Source organism: Belonocnema kinseyi, chromosome 4, assembly GCF_010883055.1.
Source record: "Belonocnema kinseyi isolate 2016_QV_RU_SX_M_011 chromosome 4, B_treatae_v1, whole genome shotgun sequence".
Taxonomy (NCBI): Eukaryota; Metazoa; Arthropoda; class Insecta; order Hymenoptera; family Cynipidae; genus Belonocnema; species Belonocnema kinseyi.
The window spans coordinates 146,667,189-146,689,535 of NC_046660.1; the positions used below are offsets into that span (position 1 = coordinate 146,667,189).

At 32.1% G+C, this 22,347-nt stretch overlaps 1 protein-coding gene across 7 annotated transcripts in view; it reads left to right on the top strand.

Annotated features, from left to right (window-relative positions):
* The first annotated feature begins 9,028 nt into the window (after positions 1–9,028).
* The window catches only part of LOC117171614 (WD repeat-containing protein 13-like), a 138,985-nt gene continuing 125,666 nt past the window's right edge, over positions 9,029–22,347 (top strand). For 6 of the 7 annotated variants that reach the window (XM_033359078.1, XM_033359077.1, XM_033359080.1 and 3 more), the window contains exon 1: positions 9,030–9,266. The gene's annotated coding sequence lies outside the window, so the exon portion shown is untranslated. Of the gene's footprint in view, positions 9,267–22,347 lie in introns of all 7 variants that reach the window. The other variant, XM_033359083.1, reaches the window with a different exon arrangement.

Consider the following 22,347-nt stretch of genomic DNA (forward strand, 5'->3'; position numbering starts at 1 on the left):
GGGGGGGGATGTACTGGGAAAAAGAAGAGAACAGAATGTGTAGAATATGTGAATGGGAGGAGGAAACATGGGAGCATGTATGGGAAGGACGTAGGAGAGTAATGGAAGATAAAGGAAGCTGGCAAGAAAATGTGGTTAAGATTCTAGGCGAAGATGGATTAGGAGAAGAATGGATGAAGGAGATAGAGGGTGCTAGAGGAGCGAATGAGGGAGAATGAAAGAATGCACGTGAAAAAGGTAAATGGGGGTATAAAAAAAGTGAAAGAAAAAGGAAACGGAAGTCGCTTAGATTAGAAGCGTGAAAATTGTAAGTAATGGTAAAGTAAAAGATAAGTAGACTAAGATGCGTTTGCGTTCTCATACTCTCTATCTCGCTTGCACTCTCGCTTTCGTTCGCTCGCTCACTCGCTTGCTAACAAGTCCTAAATTGTGCTATCGCAGGAAATAGAAATATGGAACTAGATATAAGACTTTATGTAAATAGTTGTAAATAATTGTATATATAGAAAGGATAAGATTGTAAAAAATATATAGATTTAAACGGAAAGATTGTAAGGAATGGAAGTCATGTAAACCCTTAGGGGACACATTATGAATAAAGAAGAAGAAGAATAAATAAATCAATTCCATGAAAATTTCGTACTCATTTTCTGAGGATTTTTCCGAATTAAATTAAATAAATGAATTTCACGAAAATTTTCTAAGTATAATTTTCTAATTATAATCGATAAATCAATTTTACGAAAATTCTTCTAAGTATTTTGTCGAATTAAAACAAATAACTCAATTTTACGAAAGTTTTCTAAGTATTTCTTGGAATTAAAATAAATGAATCTATTCCACGAAAATTTTTTAAGTACTTTTTCGAATTCATATAGTAAATCTATTCCACAACAATTATCTATGTATTTTTTGGAATTAAAATAAACAAATCAATTATCAAAAAAAATTTCTAAGAATTTTTTCGAAGAAAAATAAAAAAATAAATTAGGCGAAAGGTTTCTAAGTATTGTTCCGAAGTAAAACAAATCAGTTTTACATAAAATTTATTATGTATTTTTTTCGAGTTAAAATAAATAAATCAATTTCACAAAAATTTTCTAAGTATAATTTTCGCGTTAAAATAGATAAATCAATTTTACGAAAATTTTCTAATTATTTCTTCGAATTAAAATATAGATATCAATTTTACGAAAATTGCGTACGTATTTTTTCGAATTAAAGTAAACAAATCAATTTTACGAAAATTTTTGAAGTATTTTTTTCCAAATTTAAATAAATCAATCAATTTCACGAAAAATTTTAAAGAATTTTTTGGAAGTAAAATAAACAAATAAATTTTACGAAAGCTTTCAAAGTTTTTTTCGAATTAAAATTTAAAATAATCAATCACACGTAAATTTCCTAAATATTTTGTCAAATCAAAACAAATCATTTTTTTATAATTTTCTGAGGATTTTTCCAAATTAAATTAAATAAATGAAATTCACGAAAAATTTCTAAGTATAATTTTCGAATTAAAATAGATAAATCAATTTTACGAAAATTCTTCTAATTATTTTTTCCGAATTAAAATAAATAAATCAATTTTACGAAAATTTTTAAAGTATTTTTTTCCAAATTTAAATAAATCAATTTTACGAAAATTTTTAAAGAATTATTTCGAAATAAAATAAACAAATCAATTTTACGAAAGTTTTTAAAGTATTTTTTCGAATTAAAATTTTTTTAAATCAATCACACGCAAATTTTCTAAATATTTTGTCGAATCAAAACAAATAAATCATTTTTTTTAATTTTCTGAGGATTTTTCCAAATTAAATTAAATAAATGAAATTCACGAAAAATTTCTAAGTTTAATTTTCGAATTAAAATAGATAAATCAATTTTAAGAAAATTCTGCTAAGTTTTTTGTCGAATTTAAACAAATAACTCAATTTTACGAAAGTTTTCTAAGTATTTCTTGGAATTAAAATAAATGAATCTATTCCACGAAAATTTTCTAAGTACCTTTTCGAATTCAATAAGTAAATCTATTCCACAACAATTATCTATGTATTTTTTCGAATTAAAATAAATAAATCAATTTCACGAAAATTTTCTAAGTATAATTTTCGCGTTAAAATAGATAAATCAATTTTACGAAAATTTTCTAATTATTTCTTCGAATTAAAATAAATCAATTAATTTTACGAAAACTTTCGAAGTATTTTTTCGAATTCAAATAAAAAAATCAATTTTGTGAAAATTTTCTATGTATTTTTTCGAATTTAAATTAAAAAATCAATTTTGCGAAAGTTTTCTAAGTACTTTGTCGAATTAAAACAAACAACTCAATTCTACGAAAGTTTTCTAAGTATTTTATCGAATTAAAAGAAGTAAATAAATTTTACAAAAAACTTTCTATGTATTTCTCTTAATTAGAATTAATCAATTTTTCTAAATATTTTCTAACTATTTTTCCAAATTAAAATAAATAAATCAATTTTTTGACATTTTTTAAAGTATCTTTTTCGAATGAAAATATATAAATTAATTAATTTCAGGACAGTTTTCTAAGTATTTGTTCGAATTAAAATAAATAAATCTTTAATAGCCCCGCTCAAAAAATTTTAAACAACTTCAACTTACAAAACATGTAAGCTCTTCTAAGAAGTCCGTAGCTAGAAGGGGTAGAGGGATTAGTGAGGGCGAAAAAGCATCGTGACGCTCAGATTTAACAAGAGTAAGCTATTTTACAATTTATTTCTAATTGAGGTAAGAAGATCATTTACCTCTTTAATAAAATACTAAGAATTTAAGCTAGTTGATTACAACGATTTTAAAATACTAAAATAAAAAAAATAAATAAAACTAAGAAAAACACTGCTTATGACCTACACTAACGTCTGCTTGGCAAGAAAATTTTTCTCAAATCAATTTACACACATATAGTAAAAGGAAGACTACGCGACAGCCAGCAAAATATATATCCTCAACAAATCCACGAAAATGTTCTGTTGCTCATACCGAGTTCTCACACATGAGTACTGGAGATAATATTTTATTTAGGAACTGACGCCTACCTTTTATCCAAAAGACCACGGCTTTCCCTTATTTACTCTCAATTACTGCGTAATTATACTCTCCAAACAAAATTGGTTACTCGGGTAACGGCCAACACTAGACTGCCTGGCTTCCTGCTGCTCTCGGCCTCCTCTTCCATCGGTCCTGCGGACATATCATGTGTGAGTAGTGGCTTTCGCGATTAGAGGTGCAACGGCACTGGGTGTAGTGTGCAGTGGCGAGGTTGAGTGCGGTGATTTCTGTGTTTGGAGCGGGTATTTATTTTGCAGGAACTCCTTTGGAATTACGTGATAGATAGGAGTCAAGAGAAGCGTCAGGTTTCCTCTACCTACTCTCCAGTTATCTAAACAAAATTAATATACATTTCAAGTTAACTACAGTGAAATTACAGTAATAATACATCTTTGTGTGAAGAAAACTCCAAACCTATGCATGATCTATCCAACATTCATTTCCACTCAAAGTTCTCTCTCTCATTCTCGTATCTTAATAATATATTATGAGTTAGTGCTGGCCGAAAGTATTTAGACTTTATTTTATTTATAATGTTCTAACTAGGTCTGGGGGGAAGGATCAGAACGAGTAACAGGCCCCTATGTTACAAAGTATTTTTTCGAATTAAGATAAACAAACCAATTTGACCAAAGTTTTCTAAGTAATTTTCCGAATTAAAATAAACGAATCAATTTTACGAAAATTTTAAAAGTATTTTTTCCTACTTAAATTAAATCTATCAATTTTATGAAAGCTGTCTAAGTATTTTTTCGAATTAAAATAAATAAATAAATTTTACGTAATTTTTCTTAGTATTTTTTCAAATTAAAATAAATAAATCAATTACACAAAAATTATCTAAGTATTTTTTCGAAGTAAAATAAATAAATGAATTTTGCGAAAGTTTTCCAAGATTTTTTTCGAATTAAAAGAAACAGATCAATTCCACGTATTTTTTCAAAGTAATTTGTCGAATTAAAACAAATCAATCAATTTTACAAAAAAATTTCTATGTATTTTCCCGAATTAAAATAAATCAATTTCACGAAAATTTTTCTTAGTATTTTTTCGAATTAAAATAAATAAATCAGTTCCACGAAAATCATCTAAGTATTTTTTCGAATTAAAATAAGTCAATCAATTCCACGAAAATTTTTCAAGTGTTTTTTCGAATTAAAATAAATAAATCAATTCCACGAAAATTTACTAAATATTTTTTCGAATTAAAATAAATCAATTTTAGGAAATTTTTCTTAGTATTTTTTCAAATTAAAATAAATAAATCAATTCCACAAAAATTATCTAAGTATTTTTTCGAAGTAAAATAAACAGATCAATTTTACGAAAGTTTTCAAAGTATTTTTTCGAATTAAAATAAATAAATAAAGTTTTCTAAGTATTTTTACGAATCAAAGCAAATACATCAATTTTACGAAAAAATTTCTATGTATTTTTCCGAATTAAAATAAATCAATTTTACAAAAATTCTTCTTAGTATTTTTTCTCGAAAATTTTGGTTTCAGAAGTTTTCTATCGAAATGTTTTTAATAACAAATGTGGATTCTTTTTATTGAAGCGTTGCAAGTAAATAAATTTTTACGAAAATTTCGTTGTCTGAAATTTCTATCGAAATTTGTTTAATAAAAAATGTGGATGTTTTAATTGAAGCCTAGGGCGTTAAAAGAAAAAAAAATTATTGAAAATTTTGGTGTCGAAGACTTTTTATCAAAATTTCGTTAATAACGAATGTGGATGTTTTTATTGAAGCTTAAAACATTGCAAGGAAAAAAAATTTCTCGAAAATTTTGGTGTCAGATATTTTTTATCGAAATTTTGTTTATAACAAATGTGGATTTGTTTATTGAAGTCTAAAACGTTGGTAGGAAAAAAAATTCTGGAAAATTTTGGTGTCAAATATTTTTTATCGAAATTTTTTTAATAACAAAGGTGGATGTTTTTATTGAAGTCTAAAGCGTTATAGGAAAAAGAAGATTCTCAAAAATTTTGGTGTCATAAGTTTTCTATCGAAATTTTTTTGTAAACAAATGTGGTAGTTTTGCACTGAAGCCGAAAGTGTTGCAAGGAAAAAGAACTTTGTTGTAAATTTTGGTGTCAAATATTTTTTATCGAAATTTTGTTAATAACAAATGTTGATTTATTTTTTGAAGCCTAAAGCAAGGGGAAAAAATTACTCAAAAATTTTAGTGTCAAAAATTTTTTATCGAAATTTTGTTAAAAACAAATATGGATTTATTTACTGAAGCCTAAAGCGTTGGAAGGGAAAACGTTATCACGAAAATTTTCGTGTCAGAAGCTTTCTATCAAAAGTTCTTTTGATCACAAATGTGGATGTTTTTATTAAAGCCTAAAGCGTTGCAAGGAAAAAAATTTCTTGAAAATTTTGGTGTCAGATGTTTTCTATCGATATTTGGTTAATAACAAATGCGGATGTTTTTATAGAAGCCTACAGCGTTGCAAGGAAAAAAAATTTCTCGACAATTTGGGTGTCAGAAGTTTACTATCGAGATTTTTTTAATAACAAATGTGGATTCTTTTTATTGAAGCCTAAGGCGTTGCAAGGTAAAAAAAATTCTCGAAAATTTTGGTTCCAGAAGTTTTCCATCGAAATTTTGTTCATAAAAAATGTGGATGTTTATATTGAAACCGAAAGCACTGGTAGGAAAAACATTTTTTTCGAAAATTTTGGTGTCAGAAGTTTTCTATCGATATTTGGTTAATAACAAATGTGTATATTTTTATAGAAGCCTAAGGCGTTGCAAGGAAAAAAAATTCCTCGAAAATTTTGGTGTACAATATTTTTTATCGAAATTTTGTCAATAATATAAACGTGGATGTTTTTATTTAAGCCTAAAGCGTTGCCAGGAAAAAACAATTTATTGAAAAATATTGTGTCGAAGAGTTTTCATCAAAATTTTGTTAATAGCAAATGTGGATGTTTTTATTGAAGCCGAAAGCGCTGCAAGGAAAAATATTTTTCTCGAAAATTTTGGTGTCAGAAGTTTTCTGTCGATATTTGCTTAATAACGAATGTAGATTTATTTATTGAAGCCTAAAGCGTTGGAAGGAGAAACATGATCTCAAAAATTTTGGTGTCAGAAGTTTTCAATCGAAATTTTTTTATCAACAAATGTGGATGTATTTATAGAAGCTGAAAGCGTTGCAAGGAAAAGAAATTTCTGGAAAATTTTGGTTTCAGAAGTTTGTTATCGAAATTTTTTAATAACAAATGTGGATGTTTTTATTGAAGCCAAAAGCGTAGCAAGGAAAAAAAATTCTCGAAAATTTTAGTGTCAAATATTTTATATCGAAATTCTGTTAATAACAAATGTGGTAGTTTTCATTGAAACCGAAAGCGTTGCAGGGAAAAAAATTTTCTCGAAAATCAGTCAGTAAAATATTTTTAGAGCTTTTTAAATGATAAATGTGTATGTTCTTATTGAAGCCGAAAGCGTTGCAAGAAAAAAGAATTTTCTCAGAAATGTTGGTGTCAAAAGTTGTCTATCGATATTTTGTTAGTAACAAATGTGGATTTATTTATTGAAGCCTAAAGCGTTGCAAAGAATAAAATTTTCTGGAAAATTTTGGTGTCAGAAGTTTTTTATCGAAATTTTGTCAATAACAAATGTGTATTTATTTATTGAAGCCTAAAGCGTTGCAAGGAAAAAAATTTTATGCAAATTTTGGTGCCAGCTGTTTGTATCGAAATTTGTTTAATAACAAATGTGGATGTTTTAATTGAAGCCTAAAGCGTTGCAAGGAAAAAAAATTCTCGAAAATTTTGTTGTCAGTAGTTTTCTATCGAAATTTTTTTAATAACAAATGTGGATGTTTTTATTGAAGGCGAAAGCGTTTCAAGGAAAAAACAGTTTATTGAAAATTATTGTGTCGAAGATTTTTTATCAAAATTTTGTTAATAGCAAACGTGGATGTTTTTATTGAAGCCAAAAGCGTTGCAAGGAAAAATAAATTCCTGTAAAATTTTGGTGTCAGAAGTTTTTTATCGCAATTTTTTTAATTACAAATGTGTTAATTTTCATTGAAGCCGAAAGCGTTGCAAAAAAAAAGAAATTTCTGGAAAATTTTGGGGTCAAAAGTTTCTATCGAAATTTGTTTAAAAAACAAATGTGGATGAAAAGTAGATCCTTTGTTGTTCAGCGCTCTGTTGCTTAGTGCCCGTATATATGGATTTCAAAGTTGTTTATTTAATTTAAAAATGCACTACTGCATTCCTCTTGAAAATTTCTATATGTGCATTTTTCTGCTTTTACGTAAACCCATTTTTCAGAACAGTTAAGGCATTTGTGTTTCAGTGCTCTGTTGCTCAGTGCCCGTAGATATGGATTTCAAAGTTGTGTAATCAATAAAAAAAAAACAAACGAAGAGTCACATCAAAAAAGTAAAATTACCTCTGGATTTATCTCGGAAATAGCTCGGTGCGCATTTTCCTTTTTTTCGTTTAAACAATATGTTAAAAAATTACGCCATTGGTTATTTTTCAGCAATTGTTATGAAAAAAGTGTTCATCGGATCGAATAACCAAGTACATTATTGCATTCTTCTCAAAAATATCTAGATGTGCATTTTTTTGTTTTTACGGGAACCCATTTTTGAAACAATTAGGGCATTTGTTGTTCAGCGCTCTGTTGCCCACTGCAGATATATAACAAATAGCGTAATTTTTAAAAAATTGTTTAAACAAAAAAAATGAAAAATGCACACCGAGGTATTTCCAAGATGAATCCAGAGGTGTTTTTATTTTTTTGATGTGATTCTTATTTTTTTAAATTAATAACACAACTTTGAAATCCATATCTACGGGCACTGAGCAACAGAGCGTTGAAATACAAAGGCCCTAATTGTTTAAAAAATGGGTTTACGAAAAAACAGAGAAATGCACATCTAGATATTGTCGAGCGGAATGCAAAATGCATTTGGTTTTTCGATCCGATTCACACTTTTTTAAAATAAGAATTGCTGAATAATAACAAATGGCGTAATTGTTTAACAAATTGTTTAAACATAAAACGAAAAATGCACTCTGAGATATTTCCGAGATAATTCCAGAGGTTTTTTTTTTACTTTTTTTATGTGACTCTTAGTTTTTTTTAAATTAATCTCACAACTTTGAAATCTATATCTGTGGTAAACTTGAACGTCGTTAATTTTCAACCCAAAAACAACGAATTTAAACAAAAGTATAATTTGCAATAAAGAGAAGAATTTTTAACCTAGAAAATTAATTTTCTACTAAAAAAGCAAAATGAAAACAAAAATCTTAAAATTGTCAACCAAATATATGAATTTGTTGCTTGAAAAGATAAATTTTGAAGTATATATAAAATAGTTAAATTTTCAAATCAAAATCAACAAATTTCCAAAAAAGAGTTGAATTTTAAATGAAAAAGCTGATTTTTTAACCGAGAAGATAAATTTTCTACCAACAAAGGATGAATTCAAAAAATATATAGGAATCTTTGAATACAAGAAAACCACTAATTTTAAAAGAATTAGTTTATTTTTTACCGTTTTCTATTTTTTACCGTTATTTACTAAAAGAATGTTTAAAATTTTGATTAAAAGGCTCTTAAATTAATCTTTCAGTACCAAAAAAGCAGTACTTTTTTCAAAGTTTGTAATTGTGCATAATTATAAAAATTCCCTTAGGATCTTCCAGATTTTTTTATGTCAACTTTTTAATCAAAGCATCCTAAATTCACCTAGCCAGTTTACGAACTAGAATATACTATATAGACAATATACGCGACATTACCCTCTCAGATTTTCGATACCGACATTGTGGAACGGGAAAAATGCCGCCCTGTTTGACCGCTTAAGGAGATCCGTCTATGATCTAATTTAGTTCGCAAAAGCTTAGGTCAGAGGGGGCGCCCCGGAAAATCGATCGAAATTGAATACATGGGATCGGTAATATCCCACCTCATCTCTGCGGCAACTTGCGGATCTGCAATCGTGTGAAAGGACCCTGAGTTCACCCGTCATGTGGAACTTTTAAGTGACAATAACAATAGCACAGCAAAAAATATAGATCAAATATAGGTACAAAATATAGATCCTGCAAGAGAAACATCGAATTTTTGATATTATAATAAATAGACAATCTCAATTTTTAAAGCATAGATTATGGAGTCCAGCGCTGTTTTTCAACAGGAGCAAACATTTTTAAGGTTAGGAAGGTTTGATATTACAGCATTATGATGGATAAAATCTTGACTTACAGTAATTCTGCACCTGTTTAAAAAAATTCTTAGTTTTACTTCCTCTCAGCCCTTTTTAACGGCTGCAAATTAGGTTTTTTTTCAACCACAAGCTAAATTCACTTCATTGGAGTGCTGAGGGGAAAAACGATGTATCAAATGCATAGGAAAAATTCTTATATCTGTAATATGTTCGTAATAAATCATAATAATTATCATTTTACTATTTCATTAAATAGTTCTTAAAAAGTAAGAATTATTTTTTAAAGGTACTTATGTAGAAAAAATTAGTTTTTACGAAGATATTAGCAAAATAGTGGAAAAATGGACCGAATCCAATGCATTTGGTTCATTATTTTCCCCTCAGCACTCAACGAAGTGAAGTTAGTTAATGGTTGAAGTGAAAATACCGAATAAGACAAGGAGAATCATGAGCATGCAAACTGCCGTAATAAATTGAGGAAGTATTTTGAATTCTCATGTCGTTGCTCATCGTTCATCTTAGTTTTGTTCCCTCTATTTAAATTTGTTTTTCACTGCGACGATCTTTTTGAAGTTGTTAACTTATCCCACATACATTGTTTAAGTAATTTATAAACAGCACCTCTCCGATAGAATGTGCATGTTTCGTTCATCCAGAAAGCTTTTTTTGGTCGAGTAACGTGTTTTCGGTGCTGGTAATAATGTTGCCTTTTACGCTAGGAGTGGGTTCTGGCCTAGTGCAAGTACATCACAGATACGTATTATCCAATTATATATCTTTTATAATTTATAGGCTGCTGGGTTATCGATTTTTATCTAAACGACATTCAATATCATGTGAAATACTTTGTACTGTATGACAGAGTTTTAGATACACATCTCGTAGATCAAAAATCAGAATATGCTTCTTGGCCAGACGGTAAAAAACTAGCAGGAAATCTTTCTAGCTGATTGCATATAGTGGTAATTCTTTAATTCCGGAGTATAATTCTAAAAACATTTGAGATTTTCTTTTATTAAAAAAGAAGAATTGTTCAAAATGATTCATAATATCAAGTGAAATATTTTCATGGTTAATTGTATTTAATTTTTGAATAAAACTGATGGCGAACTTAAAAAAAATACATTTAGGTTAAATTTTTTTGTGTAGCAATAGTTACTTACAGTTTTACGATTTTGCTTTCTCTTTAGGTAGACATTTTATTTTTGATTTAATCCCAAGGTTCTAGGGCTCATTTTATTTCACTCTAAAAATTTTATTAATTTTTTTATCAAAACGTCTTGAAGTAAAATATTATTTATAAATATAACAATGGTTCAATTCTTAATCATTGAAAACAAAATAAAAAAATACTAAAGAGATAATGAGGGATTACTTCAAGGAATAAAATTGGCCTTGCAACATTAGGATTAAATAAGATTGGCAACTTTTTTACCTAAAGAGAGAGCAAGAAAATAATACTTAAAATAAATCTTGCTAGTTGGTTTCCCAACACATGATTTTTGAAAGGGGTAAATGGTTTGATTAATATTATTTCTGTGACCATTTACTGGGAAGAACACCCCCCTCCCCCGGGACGTTGCAAAGGGGTAGGGGTTTGACAAACATTTCTGTGACCAGATACAGGGGTGCATTCCCGCCCCCACAAAACGTTCGAAAAGGGGTAAGGTTTCGCCTGAATTCGAAGTTCTTGTTCGTTGGCAAGAGTTAAGGGTAGGGGTAGGGGTTTGACAAACATTATTTCTGTGACCAGGCACAGGGGTGCTTTCCCGCCACCACGAGACGCTGGAAAGGGGTTTGACTAACATTATTTCGGTGACCAGTTATGGGGGTGCCTTACCGCCGCCACGAGACGCTAGAAAGGGGTAAAGGTATGACCAGCATTATTTCGGTGCCTAGTCACAGGGGTGCTTTTCCACCCCCAACGAGACGTTGCAATGATAGGGGTTCGATCAACATTATTTCTGTGAACAGTCGCAGGGGTGCCTTCCCGCCCCCACGAAATGTCGGAAAAGGTTAAAGGTTCCATCAACATTATTTCGGTGATTAGTCACAGGCGTGCTTTCCCGCCCCCTCATGATGCTGTAAAGGGGTAGGGGTTTAACCATAATTGTTTCTGTGAACAGTCACAGGGGTGCCTTTCCGCTCCCCATGTGATGTTGGAAACAGATAGGGTGGTCGCAGGGCACGATGAATTCACAATGGCAGGCCAACCAAACCTTCGTGTGTGCTACGGAAACGAAGCGATCAAAGGATGGCAGCTTTATTCTTCTATCTCGCAGGTTCCTTGGCATATTTTTGGCAAGCGGCTGCCTGCGAGAGCACTGATCACAAGGCCAATTACTCTAACCGAATATTAGGGGTAGAGTAGGGTGGTCCTTATTTTTCGATTTTGCATTCTTCTTGGCCTTATTCCCCTATTTCGTTTGAATACTCAAAAAATGATCCCCACAAAATTTCAGCGAAATCGGTTTATATAAAGATGTGGCCCAAAGTAATGAAAGTTTCTTATGCAATTAGGGCTGTTAGAACAGGGCTTACAGAGATTGGGTTTCGCGATTGTAGCATGTGCGCTTATTTATTTTTTTCGAAAAAAGCGGGTAACTGATAAATAATGATACCGCCAGGATCTCGCTCATAATACTCGATAATAATTTTTCAAGTAATACAAAAGTTATTTATTGAAATATTTACATATCTTGTTATGCTGTAACGTGCAAAACACATATGGACATGGCACATGACGTAGAATCATATAAATAAGGTAAGTATTGTACGACCTATTCTGGCTTTATAGAACAATATTAATCGTATTCACAGAATTGAAAACGCCATCTAAATGGGACACTCAGAAACCTTACAAATTTTTGCTATTGCTAGAGAGAAAATAATTATTTGAATATCCTTTGGCATACATTTTTTCTCATTGAAAGTAGCAATACACTAGGACCTCTTAACTCCGTATATCTCGGGGCCTGCACGAAGGAAAAGACTGCGGAGGCGCCGATATCCCAAGTGTGAAACGTAAATTTCTAATTGAAAATAACAATATCTGCAAATCTTCATTTAAAAACCATCCTCCTTTAGATATCGAGATCTAGAATAAACGCAGAAGATGTCAAATTTATGAACATTTTTTTGCAGGGAATAATTTGTACATTAAATCTCTCGGAGTGCACTATGGCGATATCTAAGAATAATGAATTTTTGCGAATATGGGCGTAGACAATATTTTGTAAAAAATAAACGCCGGTAATGTAGTAATTTGCTTTTTTGTTAAAAATTTTTCCTGCAAAAAAATGGTTACTAAAATAGACGTCTGCTGTGCAGAATAATTTCTATTCTAATTATTTTGTACATTAAATCGTTCCGAGTGCACTATCTCGATTTCTAAGATTAATGAATCTTTGTGAATATGGTCGTAGACAATAGTTTGTGTAAAAATTAAGCACTGATAACGTAGTTATTTGCTTATTTGTTGCAAATTTTTCCTGCAAATATTGATACTAAATTCGACTTCTGCTGTGTAGAATAATTTCTATTCTATATCGCGATATCTAAAGGAAGATGATCTTTAAATGTCTGCATAGATCTGCAAATATTGTTATTTTTCATGAGAAATTTACATTTCTCCTGCAAGATATTCAAATAATAATTTTCTCTCTAGTAATAGCACATTTTTGTGAGGTTTCTGAGTGTAACTTTCAGAGAGCGTTTTAGATTGCGGAAATTTCATTGATATTTGTATTCTATAAAGCCAGAATAGGTCGTACAATACATACCTTATTCATATGATGAGACCGAACGCGCGCTGTCGCGCACGCGTTTACTTTTTTTTTAAAGTATTATATTTTATCATGTTTTATGTATTTATTTACTATCAGATATACTTAGTTTACGTTTATCCTATATTTTTGTCCGAGAATATATGAATTTGTTTTTGTTGATTTTGCAATATCCAATTTATAATGAAACTTAATTTGTTTTAATAATTTAAAAATATAAAATTATTTGAATATTTCTGTATACACATCATTCTTTATAATACTATTTAGCCGGTGCTCTCCTAGGAAAATTTTCAGTGAATTCCAAGATCAAACTCGGAAAAATGTCACATACAATTTTCCATGATTAAATACATCTTTACGAAGATCTAACCCGATAGTATCGAAAGTCTGTCCTTCACAATACAATGTAATAAGATGTATAAAGACAATGTCCTCTGCCTTATCACCAGTTAAATTGCGACATCGTAGAAGATTATTTGCAAGTTCGATTATTTTCAAACGTATACCATTACATAGACCTTCGTTAATAAAAATATTACGAATTAGCAAAACAATACAATTGTTTCCTAATCGTAATTCATGAGGAGGAAGGGTCGGCGGATTCAATGTGTTCAAGTATTCTGGGAGTATTGCATCATTTATATCTACATTATCACAATTTTCAACACCATCTACACTTCTATAAATTCGTTCTGTGGTTTTGTCCAATAGATCCACGATTCTGTAATTTATTTTTTCAACATCAACATTTCGTGCTGATAATATAGCTGTCTTTGCTAGATCCCCAAATCTTCGATCCTTAATAAGTTTACTTAACATTGTCTGTGCTATATCATCGGTTCTAGTTATAGCTACACATTTTTCTCAGGCTCTTAAGAAATTCTCATTGTCATATAAAGTACCATCTCCACGGACAATAAATACTTTTCGAATTCTGCTTCTTGTGATGAAGTACTCATATTTTCTGTAAGTGAAAATACAGAGACATGTTTTCAAAGTGAACTGAATTTAATGGATAAATTTACTAATTCACTGAATTCTCACAGGCAGTAATTGCCTAGAATCTCCGCCAAGAATTATAATTTTTCCACCAAGTGGTGAATCAACATTCATGAAGTCACGTAATGTTTAAGCAACTAATTCCAAAGCATACCTTGGCGCCGTTGAAGCTTCGTCCCAAATAAAAATATCTATGTTACTTCTCGTAAATATTGTGCATCTTTGGATTGAGTTTTAATACGGGAGACGGAATTAGGAAATAAAGGAACTGGCATACCGAAAGTTTTATGCACAGACTTTCCTTGGGGAAGTAATATTGCTGCAATACCTGTAAATTCTATCATACATATCATTTTTCCTTTGGCTTTTAACAAATAATACGTAGTTGCATAAATGTATGTCTTTGCTGAGACACCAGGTCCATCAATATAAAAAGATGATGTAAAAGGCCTTTTTCATTCGACAAAGTAACATTAATGATTGTGTCTACAATATCTTTTTGTTTTCCATTTAATTTGTGGTATCGAGTCTAACCGAGTTGTTGATGTTGAGTAAGCGATACCTCGTCATCGTGAATCTCAATATCGTTCCGAAATTTAGTTATTTGTGGCATCGTTAAAAAGCTACTAATATCGGATCTTTCGTAAGAAAGGTATTTATCTGAATATATGATCTTATGTATGTTTCTTGCATATTATAGCTTCTCTGAACATCTTGTCATATAGCATATTTAAATTTATCCTATAGTTCCTCAGGATTGAAAAATTGACAGTATATTAAAATATGAACAAATAAACGTCTTAATTGTTGGGACATCATCTAAACTTCTCCTTCTGCTATAGCACAATCCCACTCTGCATCATCTTCGATGATACCTAATGCTAAACATGTTCTTTGAAAAATATCATAAGTTTGTTTATTAACAGTTCTGAGATCTTGGAAACGTATAGCCCCTTTGATTGTTAAATTGATCATTTTGATCCACTATGTATTTTAAATACGGAGTGAGATGGAATTTCAGAATACGTATATCATTTGTCATCAGTATCACATCCATTTAAATGAATGAAAATAATTGATTAGCATAGTTTCTTTTTCCAATGCGTTTCTTATAGCATCTGCACTTTGAGCATCGTCAATAGTAACACTTTATGCTAGAAACTACTTCCACATTAATATGCGAGTTAAAGAACTTTAATAATCTAATATTGTAAGGTACTACAAATTGATTGTCAGTCGTGCCTCCGTTTTGGCGATTATATGTAAGTACCGGTATCTTTTCTACGATAAGTAGGATATCCGTTTTCATCTATTCTTGTCTCGTCTTGAAACTTTTTTGGAAAATGCTTACTACATTTACCTTTATCATCTTCACACCAATCTCCGCAGGGACCGTGAATCATGTTTTTCATAACAATATTATGAAGTTCATGATCTGTATCTGTATTTGGAATTTCTGCTGAAATATATTCATCTACAATATGTAACAGAATTGTCACCATAAATATGGACTTGGGGCGGCCCTGCATAAAAGGCTTGCCTGGCCGCATCCGAGTCAAGGCGAAACCCCCCGAGGGGCCCCGAATCGCGGAACGTTATGCATGCCGCTGAAAAAGCCGGCCGGCATTCAGTCGGTTTTCGTCTGTTGCTACGTCTAAGTGTTCGGGTGTTTACCAGTGACTGACTACCGTCAGTACTTGATGCGAGAAGGTTTTTCGTGCCTTCCGGCGTAGTTCCTTCAGCCAGCGAGAGTGCCATCCTCGAGGAAGTCCTCCAGTGGCCTACCGACGTCGCCTACCCTACCAACACGCTTCCAAGGGTCATTCGCCCGTTAACGATAGCCTGGTGGTTATCATCACGAACAATAAATGAATTATTGTGTTCTCACCTTTCTCGGCATTTCCACCTCCTATTCCCCCCCTCTCGATATTACCCCCCTCTCGATATTACCCGCGTAATACCTGGCGCCCAACCCAAAAATCCCATACTTTTCCTAAAAAATTCTAACTTGCCGAGAAAATGGACACAAACAAAAACTACTATTGACTCAACTCTGAGACTCTTGAACTTTTCTCTTAATTCTTACTGCATGCGATGCGATCCTTATTGCCAGTTGCCTAAATTCATATTACACTTCCTATCATAGAATATTCATGCGATTTTTATTTTCGAAATTATGAATTTTCCAAATTAATTCTGCACAAGTTTAAGGATGTTTAATTCGGCACCAAATATATGTCCATGTACTATGTACCTAGATTGAAGGCTCGACGTACAGAAAATTAACCAAGCCCCGAAATGAATTAGCAAAATAAATTTAAAATTTGGTTGTCGAGATGTAAACTTAAAATAAGAATACAATTGTAATGGGGCTTTAAGACAAAGAATTCTAAAGATTGAAAATAATATCATGGAAATTTGAACCAGTATTCGGAATCAATAATGGGAAAAATTAGATACAATTTCAATAAGTGAGGGAAACCTGAAAGAAAATTAATAAAGCACACTTCTTTTTCTTTGAAAAGTTGCATTCGCCGAACTTGGCGAAAAATCCAGGCACGCAATCAAGTACATGAGCGCAACCCGTACTCTTACGATCCGCAGCAAGGTCACGCGACTTATCTAGGAAACAAAGGGTCGGCCAGCAAATGTAAACATATTTTCGAATTTTCGAAACGTTATATAACCAATTCATATCGTAATTGATATTTTCCGAGATAACTTGGAATTTTAAATTGAGAAACCAAAATCATACTTTTATACAGAGTATCTCATTAATACAAATTAAAACTAAATGAAACTCAGGTCGCGTACAGTCAAAAATAAAATGACTAACCCAACTAGGAAGTAAAATGACCAAACGAACTTTGATTCGGAAGGTGCCGCTGCCCTTTCAACCCAAAACAATAATTTAAATATTGTCGCTACGAAAACAACGATTAGAAATATAGTTTAGACCCCCCCCCCCCCGAAATACGGGAGCAATGTCAAAAAGGATCAATAGATCGATAGGTCGCGGTAGAGGTCTCGCCAGGAAAAATATAGAAACCCCAATGAAAATGCTACTAGACAAAGACAGAATAACTCCACCAACAACTATAGACCTAACACAAAATCGAGACAGAGCGTTTAACCCCATCGACGATACACTCTTTTGGTATCACGAAGATCTACCAAACCTAGACGAACCATACTCCAGAAACAAAATAGGACCAGGAGATAGCTATTTGAATTTACAGAGGAAATAAGAGAACCAAATACTAAAAATAATAGAACCGAATAATCTCGTACCAGGCAATCCGTCCAATTCGATTTACATGAACTCACAAGAACCCCGTCAACCCTTATACAATAATATTGAAAACCGTAGTAGATTGAGAAATAATAATTTAAAATTACAAAACTTCGATGACGGTGAACCTTTGGAGTACAGAAATAAACCAAATGAAAACAGATCTTGTAGAATCCCGACAACAATTTACAGGTCAAACAGACGTTCTAGAATTCACATAAATAACGCAACCACAGACAATGAATCCGACAATCAATTAAATAATTAAACGATTCCAGCCACATATTTTCCTTTCGGCATGATACAAACACCGTTCCAAATTATGAGTAACTGGCCCATTCAATTTAGAAACAATAAAGATGACAAAAGAAGATACAAGAGCCGCGAATTGGAATTGCATAGATTTTAAGAAAACCTTAGAATAGAATATAAAATGTACATAAAAAGGAACGATTTTGGTACTTTTGAACAATCAGAAGATTTAGGCAAAGAATGGGAAAGTGAGCTAGCCAAGTCGAAAGTTCGAGGGCAAGTTTCACAAATAACAGAACCAAAAATTGAGGATGAAAACGAACAAAAGCGTAACAATAGTAACGGGGATAAGAGTAATTTGGATAATAATAAAGATTCAAGGCAAAATAAAAATAGTGAAAAAGATAACCAAAATAATCAGAGTAAAAAACCATATAGAAAGCGATTTCCATTTTCATCATTCGGATTTCCATTTCTTCCTTTTCCAAACCAATACCAACAAAATTATAGACCTAATTTCAAACCTAGATTCCTACCTGGTTCCCAATCAAATTTTCAACATAGATTTCAACCAAACACCCAACCCAGATTCATAAACAATAGACCAAGATACCCATTCAATCCTTACAAGCAAATATTACCAGCGTTTAACCAAATGCCAATAGGCTCAACTGAAGGTCAAAACAGTCCAATGATCGAATTACCAACAGAAAAAGCGGAAAATAGTTGAAATAATAATAATGAAAATAAGCAAAGTTCTCAAAAACCAAATTACGGCAATAAGAACCAAAAATGGGACAATAATACTAATACGGACTACCAAAATAAAATAAGTTCCAATTCGGATAAAAATCAGAATATAAATTCACGCAAAGATGATAAAACAAATAATAGTCATTGTTATCATTGTGGATTAGCGGGTCATTTTAAAAGAGAATTTCCATATTACACATACAACCAGGGAAACTGGAAGGGCGGGTGCTAGGTACAAAAATAATACAACCTAGCACCGAAACGGCGGAAATCTTAAACCCGGATAAAGATGAAAAAACAGAAACACGTTTTCATCTAATGACAAAATTCGAGGGTGCTCTATTCCAAATTTTAGTTGCTACCGGCGCCACACATTCGTATGCTGGCAAAGAATTGCTGGAAAAAATTCAGAATTTCAGTTATTCAATTTTTAAACACGTCTCGCGAAAATTAATAGTTGCGAACGGTTGATATAATTGGTCAAGTGATAATCCTAATTAAAATGGGTAAACACACAAAACTCGCTATGTTCAGGTTAGTCCCAAAGCTAAACTCCGTAGGCATTTAAGGTACTGATATGAAGAAAACCCTACGGATAAACCTCGATTACGACTCAGAAACCTGGTGGGTACCAGGGAGTCCCCCCATCCGCTATTCTATAGAAGCTTATCCAAACGAGGTTAAAACCGAAAATAAATCTGACACTGTAGGAAAATAAAATAAGGAAATTAAAAGGACTGATATTAGGGATAAAATATTATCGGAAAATAAAGAAATTAAGAATAATAATAAAGCCCTCGAGAGCATCTCCACCTACGTCATTAGCGACAACTCCAGCACGATAGACTCACTTAATTTAGGTAAACCTAGAATTGGGAAAAAAGGTATAAACAATAATTCAGGAAAAATTTATTATAATAGCAAATACGAGAACGAATATAAAAGTAGCGATTGTAATATATGGAAAAATAACAAAGTTACAAATCGGAAAGAATCAAAAACTGAATCTCAAAAAGCCAATGAGATATTGGCAAGCGATAATAGAAATCAATGGGTTTCTTTTAAAAATAAGGCGATTAAGTTAAATAATATTACGGATAGCTTTTGAAAAATACACGAACAAGATAATGGTTCAGCAGAAATTTGTGAAGGTATTCTTAAGCTTAACGAAAGCCAACAATCACAATTAGAAAAACTCCTTGAAAATAAAATTAAAATTGACTCAGGAAAAGAACATAGGGGAACCCATTTAACGCAACACAAAATAGATGTACAGGGCCACGATCCCATTAAACAGCGATATTATCACGTGAGGCCAAAAATTAAGGAAGCAATTGACCAAACAGTGGACAAATTACTAGAACAAGATATAATAGAACCCTCTTGTTCTGATTGGTCAAATCCCATAGTGATGATAAAAAAACTTGGGAAATATTATAGATTCTGTTTAGATTTCAGAAAAGTTAATAATATTAGAAAAAAATACAAACCAAACGTTTTCTGCTATTTAGATGACATCGTTATAGTAACTAAAAATTTTGATAACCATTTAAAATACTGGAACATTGTACTAGATAAAATAAATGATGAAAATTTAACGATCAGTCCGAACGAATGTGAATTCGGCTGCTCAGAAATTAAATGTTAGGCTTTAAAGTTAACGATAAAGGATTGCAAATAGATGATGAAAAAATTTAAACAATATTAGAATACTTAAAAAAGATAAATAATGGGATTGGGGATTAGAACAGTATGAGGAATTCCGAAAAATTAAAGTCCTCTTGACTTCAGCACCTATAATAACCTGCCCAGATTTTACTTAACCCTTCTCACTAGAAGCCGATGCGAGTAATACGAGATTAGGAGCCGTACTTACTCAAACGTTTGATGGCCTAAATTACGTAATAGCATAAGGGAGTAGAAGCCTAAACGGGGCAGAATCTCGATACTCAGCATCCGAAAAAGAATACCTAGCGGTAGTTTGGGCCATCCGAAAATTTAGGCCATATCTAGAAGGTTATGGTTTCAAAGTAATCGCGGACCACTTAGCGTTAAAGTGGCTCCATAACCTAAAAAACACCACTGGCCGATTAGTTAGGTGGGCACTGGAACTTCTTGAATATGACTACGAAGTCATATACCCAAAAGGTAGTTCGAATCTCGTCCCTGATGCTCTTTTGAGATCAGGAGAACCATTAAAAAAGTATAGCGTTTGCGTTAGCTTGCAGCGTAGAAAAATCTGAAAGCGGAAATAGCTGACATAACAGACGACTGGTACTCAACAAACATAAGACAAGTTACAAAAAGACCGGAAGAACACGAAAAATGGCGAATCCGAGATTCGCAACTCTATTTTTACAGAAATTACCCATTAAAATCTACTCTTTTAACAGACTCTAACCCATGCAAACTCGTCGTATCCAAAAAATTACCAACACTGGTTTTGAAGTAAAATCACGATGACTTACGAGCAGGACATTTAGGTTCCGAAAAAATGCACGCGAGAATTTCCGAGTACTACTTCTGGCCAGGGATGTATTCGGAGATAATCAAATACGTTAAAAATAGTAAAACATGCGAAAGAACCAAACCAATTAACTAACCGAAAGTAGGGCTGATGGAAAAAATAATCGTTGAAGAACCATGGACCATGGTTGCTGCAGATATCATGGGACCACTACCGATTTCAAAAAAGAGAAAAACCTAATACCACAAACGTGTCATTTCATGTTGGGGAACACCGCGGATTCTCCACACCGACAATCGCACCGAATTTGTCAATAAATCATTAAGTGAATGAACCGAAAAATTCGGTACTAGGCATACTAAAACACCTAAATATTACCCCCTAGCCAAACCAACCGAGCGTTACAATAGTAAAATCAAACAAATGATCAAAACCTACCTAGATAGCGATCATTCCACCTGGGATGAACATATAGACGACTTACAGTTCGCGATAAACACTAGCAAAAATTCATCAACACAATGTATACCAGCATTTTTAAATTTGTGTCGCAAACTGGATTCACTCCAGTTCCTAAGAAAAAATTTAGAAAGCGATAACGACATAGAGTTTTAAAGCGTTGATAAATGGACTGATAGACTAAGAAAACTGCAAATAATAAAAGAAGAAGTTCAGAAAAATGTAGACCAAGCAAACAAAAGACAAGCTAATAGTTACAATTTAAGAAGAAGACCAGTAGAATTTAAAATAGGAGATAGGGTTTCAAAAAGGATAACCAAATTATCGAATAAAGCGGATAAAAAATCAGGTAAATTAGATGACCAGTACGAAGGTCCTTTCATAATCAAAAAGAAAATTTCCCCAACCATCTAGGAATTAAAAACCCCAAAAGGGAAAAGCATTGGGGAATGGAATATCAACGATTTCAAATCAGAAAAAACCGAAACAGAAATTGGTTAATGGAAACTAGAAATACTAGGTAACGTAGGTTAAGATACTTTCACTCAAAATGGCAAATGGCAGAGGATCAATAGCATTAAGAATAAAAACTGACTCATAACTCTAAACTCAAAATCGACCCATGATACTCTAACTCACTAGATACTAAGAACAAATCAGACAATACGGACTTCTACTTTTCAGAAAATAAATCCATAAGATAAATGCTTCTGGTGTCAGAACACTTTTCCGAGTAACAGTGTACTGGCCCATCAGAAGACTTGCGGAGCATTGGATTGGATAAAAAAGGGACTGGCTGGAATACCAGAACAAAATTTGGCCTACCACCCGCACCGGCACATTCGTAACATCTTCAAAACCACAACACCAAACGAAATAAACGGAAGAGAAAGGATTGACAAAAAATTGGAACTCGAGTACTGAACCACAACTGGAAGAGTACGAAAGTTTCTGGATGGACGACCGTTACAGCATCTTCTCGGGAAATGAAGGAGGTTATGCCAACCAACAGAAAGAATTCTTACTTATATCAAACCTTCATTTATTGTGTCCTCACC